This window comes from Talpa europaea, assembly GCF_964194135.1.
Source record: "Talpa europaea genome assembly, chromosome: 4".
Lineage (NCBI taxonomy): Eukaryota > Metazoa > Chordata > Mammalia > Eulipotyphla > Talpidae > Talpa > Talpa europaea.
In genome coordinates, this window is record NC_140070.1 from 109,663,236 (window position 1) to 109,676,293 (window position 13,058).

Sequence of the window (13,058 nt, forward strand, 5' to 3'; positions counted from 1 at the left end):
GTGTATATGTGTATAAATATATTAATATGTAATACACATACTTATTCAGATTGAATAGTTCTCCTTCTGTGAGTTATGGCCAATTTTATCTTTCAAGGAATTGCTCCATTTCATATATGTTATCATATGTGTAGCATAGGTGGCTCATCATATTTCTTAATTATCTTTTTATGTCCTTTAGATCTGCAGTGATGTCCTCTTCATTTCTGATATTAACAATTAATGTCCTCTCTCTCTCCTTTTTTTGTTAGCTCAGTTATGGGCTTATTTTCAAAGAGCCAGCTTTGGGTTTTGTTACTTATCAAATGAACACAGGGAAAGTGGACACAGGGCAGTACCTTCAGAAAGGTTCTTTCCAGTCTAGAGGGAGACTTAAGCATGTAGACACCAGAGAAACCACAGCGTTCCTCACTCAGGACATAGATGGATTGACATTTGGACTCATCCATGATACAGTTTAATAAACTAGAAGTGATCCCAAGGACATTCTTGGATAAGGAAAGAAAATTAGCACAGTCTCAAAACTTCAAAATATTTTCAAATGAAGCAAGTTCAGGCTCATGATTCACTTTGTAATTTCTAAATTCAAGAATTCCTGAAAATCATCATTGCTTACATTTGCATCATACTTATTTGGTGGCGTAACCTGATCTGAATTGACATGATGTTGCTTGTAATCTTTATTTAGTCTATTTGTGAGAACAGTTGAAGATTTTCCTGCAGAAGTATCAGCGTTGCTATTATCTGCGCTGCCCCAACAAACAGACATTTGCTAACATTGTATACAATGACTGTATTACTTAAAAAATACCACATTGAGCTCCCACACCTAACTGACAATACATACCTAGCACCCAGTGCTTCAGATATGAGATTGTGAATCTGAGGTAATTGTGGATGATTTAATATTACGGAAACTATGGCTATAAAGCTAGATAAAGAAGTGTGCTGTCCCTTGACTGCTAAATTGAAGATACTGGAAGTTCTACTTTAGGCTATCAAGAACCATTATAGGGTTTTGAAGAAAGGAGTGAAATATTCGACAATGTGAGCACATGCTATTTTGAATTTATTTCCTCTTACAATTTCAAAGCCTGGGATATTTTCCTTTGAGTAAGATAATGATGTCAGATAAAATGCCTTTTGAAAATAGATATTTACATCTATTGTTTGTTTCTTTGTGAAGGTGTGTGGGAGAAATAGGTTTAGAGAAAGCAATTTCAGATTGTGTTTGCAGCTTGCTAAGTGTCATACTGTATAAATATGGTCAGGGTTTGATGTCCTCAAATGACTTAGCTTTGAAGCTGCAAAAATTGCTTCCTGAAAGAAAAAATAAACCAGGAAGCCACAGGAAACAGTAATTTAATTCGCTTTTGTTCACATTCCTTTAAATATAATTTTATTCTAACTATGTTAGTAAAATTAATTGAAAAATTAAAGATGTCTGTGAAAACTGTGTGTGTGTGTGTGAGAGAGAGAGAGAGAGAGAAAGAGAGAGAGAGAGAGAGAGAGAGAGAGAGAGATACTTAGTATGTTTTTAAACTATACCTTTGGAAACATGGAGCAAAGGCTTGGGGATTAGAAAATTTACCCATCTTACTTTTTTTAAATAGCTGAATAACTTGTTGGTCTCCTATCCTTCCAATATATGTAATAATTGATTCTGGGACCCCAGGAAGAAAAGTACACTTTATTTTCATTTTTTAAAATGTCATTTGTGGTATTGGAAACAGGTAGATTTCTGTAATAAAACTGTAATTGGTACATTTTTCAAAAAGAGTGCTTAATAGTTGCTTTAGGGATATTTATTGCTAAATCTACTCCCTAGAAGTAGCATTTCAATTCCTACATGTGTGTGCAGGGAATGAGAAATTCTATCTAATTCATATCTTAGGCTTCCCAGACAATTCCTATGTTTGACTTCATAGGGACTTTAAATAACAGCATGTTTCCAAATATTTTATGGCTTTCATTGGAGTCCAGGGATGAAATGTATTTTTTGATGTTGCAATCTCAAGAGTTATGGTCTGAATATTTGACATTTTTATAAGTTAAAACAATGACTTATGAAAATACAAAAGATGCTGATATTTTATAAAACAAATACTTTTTTCTGCTTTTGAAAGTATTCATCATTAACTGTAGAAAAATTAAAAATGCAGAAACACAGGAACAGAAATTGATGATGATGATGATGATGTGCCACATGCACTGTCCTCCATGTTTTATGTTCATAACTTCAACTAAATATTGCCCTGTGATATATTATCGTTCCTGTTTTATCTAAATAGAAATGGAGGCTAGAAAAGGTAAGTAACTTGCATCAAGTCATCACCTACCAGTAAGTGGTAGAAATCTTGCCCAGGAAATGCAGTTCCAGAATTAGTTGTCTGAGCACCAATGTTTCTCTTCTCAATCACTAATAACAACCAAGAAATATCCAGTGATATATTTCGTGTATATGTTTTCAGTCTCAGCCCAACCCCAAGTGTGTGTGTGTGTCTTTTAAAACATAATTAACATCCTAGTGCAGGCTATATTTTTCACCTTCAGTGTTAGTTTTGATAGATAAACCTATTAACTAATAAAATGACTGAGGTGTAATCTTGGTTCTTGCAACCTAGACAGTAGCCCTAATGCTGAGTGACTAGATAATACCTTGGATTTAAAACAAAAAGCAAAAAATAAAGAACACTCTACAAACAAGTGGGCATCATGTTAACACCTCTTCTTAAGCAAAAGCTACTGATATTCTCCAGCTTGAGGTGTCACTGACGGCATTCAGCATGTGGTAGAAAATGGAAGGCACACTGATTTTCCAGGCTTTACCTTTATAGCCTTCTTTTTCCAAATATATGAATCTGAAACATTGTTAATAAACTTAAAGTTTTAGAATTTACCTCTAAGAGAGTTATTTACATTTATAGGTTTTAAAATTTAAATGTAGGAATGGCCTGATTTAAAAAGTACTATTCCCTGTTCAGCAAAGTGCAGATCTGTGGAGGAGACAAGACACTCTTGTTTGTGGACATTTGTAAGTGTTAAACTTTGCCCTAAGCATTTTCCTTTTCTTTTCTTCCCCCATATTTAGTTGCTACAACAACTCTGCAAGGGAGACTGGAAGTATATGCACAAAAATATATAAACTTTCATCAGCCTCAGTTTGCAAATGAGAAATATGAAGTTTAAGTTAAAACACGGTCCCTGAACACACAGAGTTGGTAACTAGTAGTGCTGGGATTTGAACTTGGGACTGTACGGCTCTGATGTCTTAAACACTTCCCGTGATGTCATCTAAGAGTCAAATAGCCATAATTTTTAGGACCCAGAATGGATTATCATCCAAATAGGAGAGGCAATTAAAATGGAAAGGAAAAAGTTGGGGGTGATCACATTTTGGACCAATTTTGTAGTTGTACATTGTCTTGCTGAAGTCTAGTTTTTTACTTATATAGTTTTTTTTAAGTGGGATATAAAATTCACCCTTTCAAAATGTACAGTTGAGTGAATCTTGTGTATTGATGAATCTATGCAATCATTTAATTCCATAACATTTTCATCAGCTCCCAAAAGAACCTCCAAATCTGTTAGCAATCACTTCTTTTTTTAAAAAAATATATATTTATTTAGGTATACAAGAGGTGGGGTACAGGCCAGAGGTTTGAAGGGTGAGAAGATTCACCACAGACAGAGTGGGAAACAGAACAGGCAGATAGCCTGAAATACACTGCTGAGAGGAGCAGTGGGTGAGACAAGAGGTTTGCTTCACCATGGGGGTAACTCCCTGGCCTGTGGGGAATCAAACTTGTGCTACAGAGGCTGCTGTGGATTGCTTCATAGTCCTGTGCTTAACCCCTTGTGCCACCAAGGGGGCCCAAGCGATCACTTCTTAGAGTTTTGATGAAGCAAAAAATCTTCAAAGCCTTTCTTCTAAAATTTTCTTAGATTAGTTCCTCAAACAAAATGGTTCCTAATTAGTTATATAGATTGAGGAGAAACATTGTAAAAGTCATCTCAAATAACAGATGATGGATGATACTGTGGTAGAATATATATTTAAGTATAAAAACAATGACTGAAGGCAAAGTTTTCCCAATTTAAATCAATGTCAATACAATTTCCACCAGCACCATCATCATTCCCACCATTTATTGAGTATTCACTTTCTGACTGACATTATCCTCAGATATTCTATTTCATTTAATTCAGATAACAATCCTACAGGTCATCATTAATATCACTCTAGCGTACAATTGAGAAACACTGAGGTTTGGAGAAGCCAAGTGACCTATTGAGTGTTAGGGCTGAGAAGTAAACCCCGGTCTGGTTTGATTTGAAACCACGAGCAGTGATCTCCACCAAGTAGAGAGAAATGGACCCAAAGAGAACATATGTGCACATGTGTAGGAGTGAAAATGTAGCCCTCAAGTTATACAAGCATGTCAAGGAATAAAAAAAAAGGACATAGATGTAAAATGAAAATAACATTTGAATCCAAACAGAGAATTCACACAAGCCCAGGATTCTGAAGCAGGTTATCCAGAGCTAACTCGTGCCAGCATTCCCAGCGCTGACGTGGCCATGAAATCAGATACTTAGAATGTACTTGCATAGGGCTATGGAAACTAGATCTTTGTGATCCCTTCATTTTCGTTTAATTTTAAAATTTGTCTACCATGCCAAAAATGGAAACAATTAGATAGTCGTATGACTCCATTAGATTGATTCTGTAGAAACTTCTCCAAGTTTTTGTCTTTTGGTGTTTCAGGATCATTGTGTTAGGCTAGTCAAAGGTTCAAAAGGCTACTTTTGTCCTGACTTGAGTTTCTTCTTATTTTAAGACTTCCCTTATTTTTGTCATACCTGAAACCGTCTGACAAGATTTTCAGGAATACAATACTTGACTTTTGTACATAACTGTCATTTAAGATTATAAATTCAATGAATTAGGTGAATTAGATGTTCAAGTCCATCTTGATAGAAGCATTTAACTTCTGAAACTTTGGGTGAAATTTTCAATTCAATAGGCATTTATTAACCATTGTTAATGTGTTAGGCAGAATCTGTATATAGAGGAAAGTGGGAATGGTGCTATTTCATGATGAGTGAAACTCAGAATTGTCATGGGAGTGAATAAATTGTTGAAGAGTGTGTGTGTGTGTGTGGTGTGTGTGTTAGAGGTGACTAGTGGGAGGTGTCTCAGCTTTTCCTAACTCCTCCTACCTCCTACTTTAGACACAATAGCACCTGTACTTCTCTCATTTCATTTTCTTGCACCTATCATTTTGCAATTGTTTGTATGACTAATGGATGAATTTTCAACTAGTTTTTTGGTTCCTTTATTCTGTCAGACATAAAGGTTTAAGCTATACAAATCCAAGATAGCTGTGTGAAAGTTTATGCTAAGAAATATGCACAGGTAAGCTCCAGAGGGGGAAGCTAACCTAAAGGAAAGGGTTCTTGGTGGAAGTGGCCCTGAACCCACTTTTTGGAGGATGAAATATGTATTCACTGGAAGAAGAAAGTAGACAAGATATCCAGGTAAGAGGAACAAGTGTTTCCAGAACATACGTACAGTGGCTCAAGTATATGAGTGACGTTAAGTTCATGTTCTGTCATCTCCCATGTTTTTCAAGGTGGAAGAAGACAGGAAAATCATGAAGGGTCTTTTGATCAAGCTTAAATTTATCTTGAATACTATCAGGTTTCTGAAGACCATAATCTGTCAGGGATTTGAGTTTGGGAGTTATTATTTAGCAGTGTGAGGTTTGATTGAAGATAATGGAACTATTTTTCATAAGGATAATATAATAATAGCCAAGAAGAGATGAAGTACTAAAAGAAGATTAAGAGAGAGATTAAAAAATAGTGTCTCTGATATTATTCTGACTCTGAATGATTGGAGATAGCTAGAAAAAGGAGTCCACATGGCTTACACATTTTTGAATTTGGAAACTGCATAGGTGATACAGTCTTTTACTAACATGTGCAACTCAGTAGGCTTGGGGGAAGAAAGGTGTGTCTAGTTGTAGATTTGTCATTTTGTAATAATAACCTGTGGATCATTGAAGTAGAACTTTCTAGGAGAACTTGGACATAAGTGATTAAACCTATGGAAGGATTGCTTAATAGACACAAATCCAGGATTCATCAATAGTGTAAGAAATTTAATATAAAAGGGGATGCCCAAGAAGAGTCTAAAAGGATTAGAAGCTGCAACTCTCAGAAACAGAACTTCTTGGGAAGATGGACAAAAAGAAAACTGTGAAGTTAAAATATAGAAGAGGGAAAACTTAGAGGGAAATGGATAGTGTCTCTGACAAGGAGGGAGAGTGTCATGAAATAAAAAGTCATCAATAATATTAATACATGTGAATACTGTTTTATGTTTAAATTGGACAAAATGTGTCCAGAACAGTCTAGTTCATGGTGCTTTTACAAGAACTTCAGTGGGATTATAAGGGCAAAAGGCAGTGTCCACAGATTTAAGAAAGAACAGAAAGTGCTGAAATGGAGATAGTGTGTTCAGTATTTGTATGTTTATGAAAAGAAGGAAAGTAAGGACAGCTGGAAAACACAGTCAAAGCATTGGTCAGAAGGCTTGAAAATTCCACAAGGGCCTCCTGCCTGGTATAGGGGAATGGCTTTAAAATACATTCCGCAAGGCTCAAAGATGTGTGTCTGTGTCTATTTGTGAATGTATTTGTATGTAGAATAAGTATTCTAAAGTATTCTCTCAGAGTATTCACTCTTCAGATTACCACATTTCCTTCAAACCTTCAATAAGACTGTAACCATTGGCTCCAGTTAGCAATTTCTCTCCTCCCCCCACTGTCCAGAATGTAGATCCATGACCATGTGTGTTAAGACAGTTAGAGCTCACCATGATGAGAGCCAACCAAAGACATTAAACTAAGGCCCTCTCCCATGCCTTATTAAAAGTGGAAACTAATAAAAACCTCATAGTTTACTGGAAAAGCAATACTTATTTTTATTATTTTTAGGTCTTTAAACAAATGGCTGCTCCTTGTTGGAAAGTCAATAATTTTCAGAGAAAACATTCCAAAGAAGAATGAAATACTTTATGATCATTTACATATATTTTATAAAGTGAGTTCAAATGCTGTGTTATCAAAACCAGAAGCAACTGCATAGCACCTTGTGGAGAGTGTTCTACTAGGAGACAGTGCACTGACAGGTACAGCTCAGCCACTGTGACCCGTGTGACTCTAAGGGAATTCACTGGCCCCTTTGTGCCTTCTTTTCTTTGAAATGATTGGCTCAATGTTGATAATCTTAGTTTTGATTTACATTGAAACTTTATTCAATTTATTTATTCATCTCTAAAAAAATTAGAGATACCTGAGTTTGTAGGTAAATGGGTTAATAATCTCTTGGAAGTTAGTTATGTGCAGGCAGAATAAAATAAATCCTATGGTAGAAGGACTACAGTGTACTCTGGGTGCTCAGAGGAAGTTGTGATTGATTTGGGGTAGGAGAGGGGAGACATGAGAGAAAATTTCCCAGAGAGAGAACAGTGATATTTGTGGTAGGTTTTAAAGAATGTGTGGGATTTTTAAGGTCAGAGAAGTGTTCAGGTGACACAAGTGAGAACACCCATTTGGAACTGTGCCCCTATTTTAGTAATTAGTTTTGACTAATAAGCAAATGCTGCTTCTTTGAAATACATCAGTATTAGCTATCTTAGATTGATTGACTTCATGTTTCTCACAATAAACAATTCAAACAATTCATATTTGGCTATGATTAGGTAAAAACATTTTCTTCTATTTGACTCAGATAACTCATTTTTAAAGTTTTCTTGTAAATGAATGACAAGTCCTGTATTTATTCCAAAGAATGTGCTAAAGTGTTAATAGAAGAGAATGGAAATCATCCAACCAAAGCTGAAAATCCTAAATATTATCAATTTGAAGATTTTGATCTGGGGGTGGGAAAACTGGAATAAAATATGTGGAAGACTTAGTCACTAACTTGATCTCAATAGATCTTATCAGAAAAGAACTATAAAATGGCATTACTGCCTAACCCCACCTTTTCTTTTTTCTTAAGTGTGGTAAGAGAAGATGCTCGAATGGTGAGTGAGAATCATTACCTTGCAGCTAATAGTGATGCCATAGAACATAGAGTTAAACAGAGAACCTGAATTCTGGGTGCTGGTTCTTCTCAGAAGCAGAGTTTGGTTTTGAGTGGAGAAAGTACCTTGTAAATGTGGTTAGTAAGTAAGGTAATAGCATTTTTTAAGCACTGGACATTGTGTATTTCAATCAGATTCACCCCTTTCAGTTCATCTTACGTGTCTTAGTCTATGTGAACTGTTTTGCAACTGCTTACCTCCCCCTGAAAAGATAGAGTGAACCACTTCTTCGTACTTTCACTGAGCTCTGCAGTGCTATCAGGATGACAAAGCTGTATTTTTCTTACTATATATATATATATATATATATTTCTCTTCTTTTATTGGTGTTTTAGAGCAAGAACTGAATTTTAGTTTCTAAATATTTGTGCAGAGAGTGAACAGATGAGGGAGTGGATGGGTTAGTTGCGCTGAAAAAATATACCTCTTTTCAGTGACCATGGTGGGCTTTGTTAAATAATAATTTACTCCAATGTCCAAATTCATTAAAAAATTGATTTACTATAATTTAACTTACTTTCCACATCCTCTTTAGTGATAAATATTGGTCATTTAAAATAGGGTTTATTTTAATAGGAAAATGACATGCATAACCCATTCTCCAGAGAATATAAGATCTCAAATAAATGACAAAAATGTTTAAATTTACTCATCATTGGAAACATGAAAATTAAAATGACATTTCAGTAAAACAGAAATTGTGAAAGTAGGACAGTACATTCTGACAGTAGGGAAACAAACAGCCTTATACATTGCTGGTAAGAATCTAAACAATACAAACCTTCTAAAGGGAAATTTGGCAATCCCTAACACACTTTTGACCCAGCAGTCCCATTCCAACCTGAAGATTTACCTCCAGCAACAAAAAGTACTGCATATACATTATTTACTGTAGCAATTTTTTAACACAAAAATATTGGAGATAGTTTAAAGGCTACTACATAGGACAGTGTGTGCTCTTTTGTGCAAAAGAAACATGGAAAAGGTGACTGGGAAAGTAGTAGAAAGAGGAGGAATGGGAACAGGCCTGGGGGTGTTGATGAGGGAATAATAATAATTGGAGTTGACATTTTGTAAAACTTTAACTCTTAGAAGCACAAAATGTTTTACATATCCAAAATCTAAATAAATAAAGATTAAATAAATAAATTCACCAGTATGGAATACAAGCAATAATAAGTGAAACTAACTGAATTACAAATGAAAACTAAACCACATGAAGAGGGTGGAACAGAAAAGAACTAACCTAAGGCCCTTTGGAAAGTAACATTTTTACTACTGTAAGACTAAAGATAAAAACAACAATATATACACAATGTACTCTAGTAATAAAGCTGTTTCTCACAGAAATATTGATTAAAATTGTGTCATTACTTTAAACATCTGCTAAGATTGTATAAATACAGGAATACATTATAAATGATAAGAGTCAGGCTTCACTGTCAGAGAAAGAAGTTACAAATAAGGAAAGGACACTGGCTAAAATGTAACCTGTGGTGTGGGGCTGGAATCACAGGTACTACTAGCTCTCTCTATCTATAGAGGGAAAGAGATATGAAATAACTATGACATATTTGTATGTGGGGGGGTCCATACATAAGTATGTCTTTAGTTCTCTGCACTGAGAGAGCTGAGAAACAGACTCAGCCCAGTGACAGTGAGCACACTCAGCACCCACTTGCTTCCTATTACTCTCCAATATAAACCAATAGGAATCGTTAGAGATTTAGTTGATGTTTCCAAGGGTTGGAACAGGGGAAATAAAAGATATATCTGAAACATCTTGTGATGCCCTAAATTAAGGAACTGCTAAAAAAAATAATGGAGACCAGAAGGACCTCCCCGTGGCTAAAGCTGTGGGACAGTCTGAGCCACAAAATAAATAATGCTATGATGAAATAATACTGAATTATAACCCATGGAATAAATATCCATGAGTCCATACCTATATAAGCAAATAATTTATTTAAAATATACATGGAGGAGAAAGTACAACTCTTGTAGAAGAATTTCCATTACTGCAGAAAGAAGGAAATATAAAAATCCACTGCTGAAAAATAGCACTGTAATAATTATTGTAAGCAAGAGTCACTAATGGATACTAAAATCAGTAGATAAAAGTTTGTAACAGAATATTAGCACAGTCTCAAAGTTTTTTCCTCAGGATATTTTTCAACTATAAATGAAAAAAAAATTAACTTTATAGTATAGCAAACTAGCAGACGCTACTTTCATCAGGTGAGTAAGGTTAATATCACTAGTTGATATTATGTCTCCCCTTGTTAATCCTGTATTGAGAAGGATCCAAAATCACATCTGACATTCTTGCCAAGATGAATAACCTTCAACTAATCATTAGCAAACATCATATCACCTAAAATGAAAGACATTGCACAAAATATTTGATCAATATTTATTAGAAATGTCCAGGTTCTGAAAGACATGGAGAAGTGAAGAGACTAACAAAAATTGAAGATGAGGGAGACACACTAAATGCAATGTGGATCTTCATTGGCTCCTGGAAGAGAAAAAGGATATTAGGAGAAAATACTAGTGGAAAACCAATAAAGGTCTAATTTATTTAATTGCAGGCTACCTGTATAAGTGTTCTGGATTTGGTAATTGTATTCTGGTGATGTTTGTTATTAACATTACGAGCTGGGTGATGATTATACATGGCTCAACTTTTCTTTAATTCTAAATTCATTTTAAAATAAAATGTGAGAAGAAAAATAAGAACGACAACAAGTAAAAAAAGAACAAAGGGGAGAAGATAATCAAAAAAAATGTTTTTTTAAAAAATCTCAGTGTTACTTGGACCATGTATGTTGTTAATAAAATAAGCTCTCCAGGGTCTCTTTCATAAGGATACTAATCCCATTCATGGTGGTGCTGCTTCCCAGTGGCCCCACCTCCTAATACTTTGGAAGTTAAGTCTGTCATATAATAATTTGGAGGAGGATACAAACATTCAGAATGAGATTTGAAGGCATTTCTTTTATTTTAAGATTTATTTATTTATTTATACAAGAACTGGGGTACATGTCAGAAGTGTGGGAGGGTGAGAGAATTCACCACAGACAGAGCAGGGAGCAGAACAGGCAGCAGCAGGCGAGGCAGGAGAGGCAGGAGAGGTCCGTCCCACCATGTGGGTCTCTCCCTGGTTGGGGGGAAATCGAACCGGTGCTGCAGAGGTTGAGGACAGCTTCGCAGCGCAGTGCTCAACCACTGCACCACCCGGGAGGCCCAGAGATTTGAAGGCTTTTCTAAGATATGAGATACAGGTCTGTTGTCCCTCCCTGGTTGTAGTGGGCTAAACATATAACATAAAACTGACATACTATGTTTATTATCATGCTGATCTTGATCTTTGATTTATGTGTTGGTTTCATTGTGAAAATTTGATTTCATTGTGAAAATAAAACTGCTTTCTATTTGATAGACATCTTTTCATTATATATTCATTAGAAAATTTCAGGCCTGGCAAAATTCCAAGTATATTATTACTGAGTTAATATAGGCTTCCAAGCAGATAAATACACTAATTAATTGCACAGCTAATGCCAATAGTCAACAGATTCCTATGTTTAATGTGAACAGAAAATATCTTAAGTCATTATTTAAAAATCATAGCATCCCTCGTACAATTATTAATTTCTACATACTGTAAGTTTTTGTAAAAAGGAAAAATTTAGATACTAGAAATCCAAACAAGTCCACCAATCATTATGTATCAGATATTCCATATTTTCTCAGAAAGTGATAAATTCTTTCATTTTGAAACGACACTAGTGAGTCATTTGCTAGAGTTGATCCATGATCATTTAGAACACCTAATTTGAAAATTCTTTATTTGAGACAGATAACATACTTTAAAATTGGTCGTTAAAATAATGAACTTGAATTTAAGATAAAGATTATGCTTGCTGGGCCTCCCCGGTGGTGCAGCGGTTGAGCGCTGGGTTGCGGGGCTGCCCGCAGCCCCTCAGCGCTGGTTTGATCCCTGGCTGCTCCCCGGCCACTGGAGGAGGGTCCCGCATGGTGCGCAGACCTCTCCTGCCACCCACTGCTCCCCTCAGCAGTGTACTTCGGTCCTTCTGCCTGCTCTGCTCCCCGCTCTGGCTCTGGTGAATTCTCTCACCCTCCCGTGCTTCTGACTGTACCCAGTGCTTGTATAAATAAATAAATAAATCTTAAAAAAAAAGTGCAAAAAAGTTTAAAAAAAAAGATTATGCTTGCTAGTAAAAATTTGATTTTGACTTATGGAATTATATACAGAAAGTTGAAAATTGGAAAGTTTTATAAAACCTAAAATGTGCCACTTTCCTACCATCCATTGGACTCCTGGCTACTATTTGTTCTCTTGCTTTGTATTGGTTTTGTATGTTGTGATTCATGTAAAAATGTGTTCTCCTTCAGTAAGTTACTTAAGTAAATTAAGATACATTGGGAAAACTAAATCTCTGTGCCTAAGCATGTAATAATACTTTTTAAGTCTTGGTAAATATTAGAACCTTTACTTTTTATTTTTTTTATTTTATTTTATTTTTTTTGATTTATTTAAATTTTATTTTTTTTTTAATTTCTTTTTTTTTTAATTGTTATATTCCCCATACAATTGCAGCCCCCCCATTCTGACCCCAATCTCTCCCCTCCCACCCCCGCCCCCCTAAAAGTGTCTCTGAGAACCTTTACTTTTTAAAAACGAAGTCTTTGTATGAAAAGTTTCGGGATCAATTCTCTTTTATACTTACTTTGATCAAGTGTCTATAACAGATAGTAAGAAAATATTTTGCATCAAAAGGTGAGATGCTGTCTTTGATTTAATGTGAACTCATGTGAGAACTTTGGTGACAACAAACAACCTGTAACTGATCACTTGGTTTGTTTTTCAAGAACT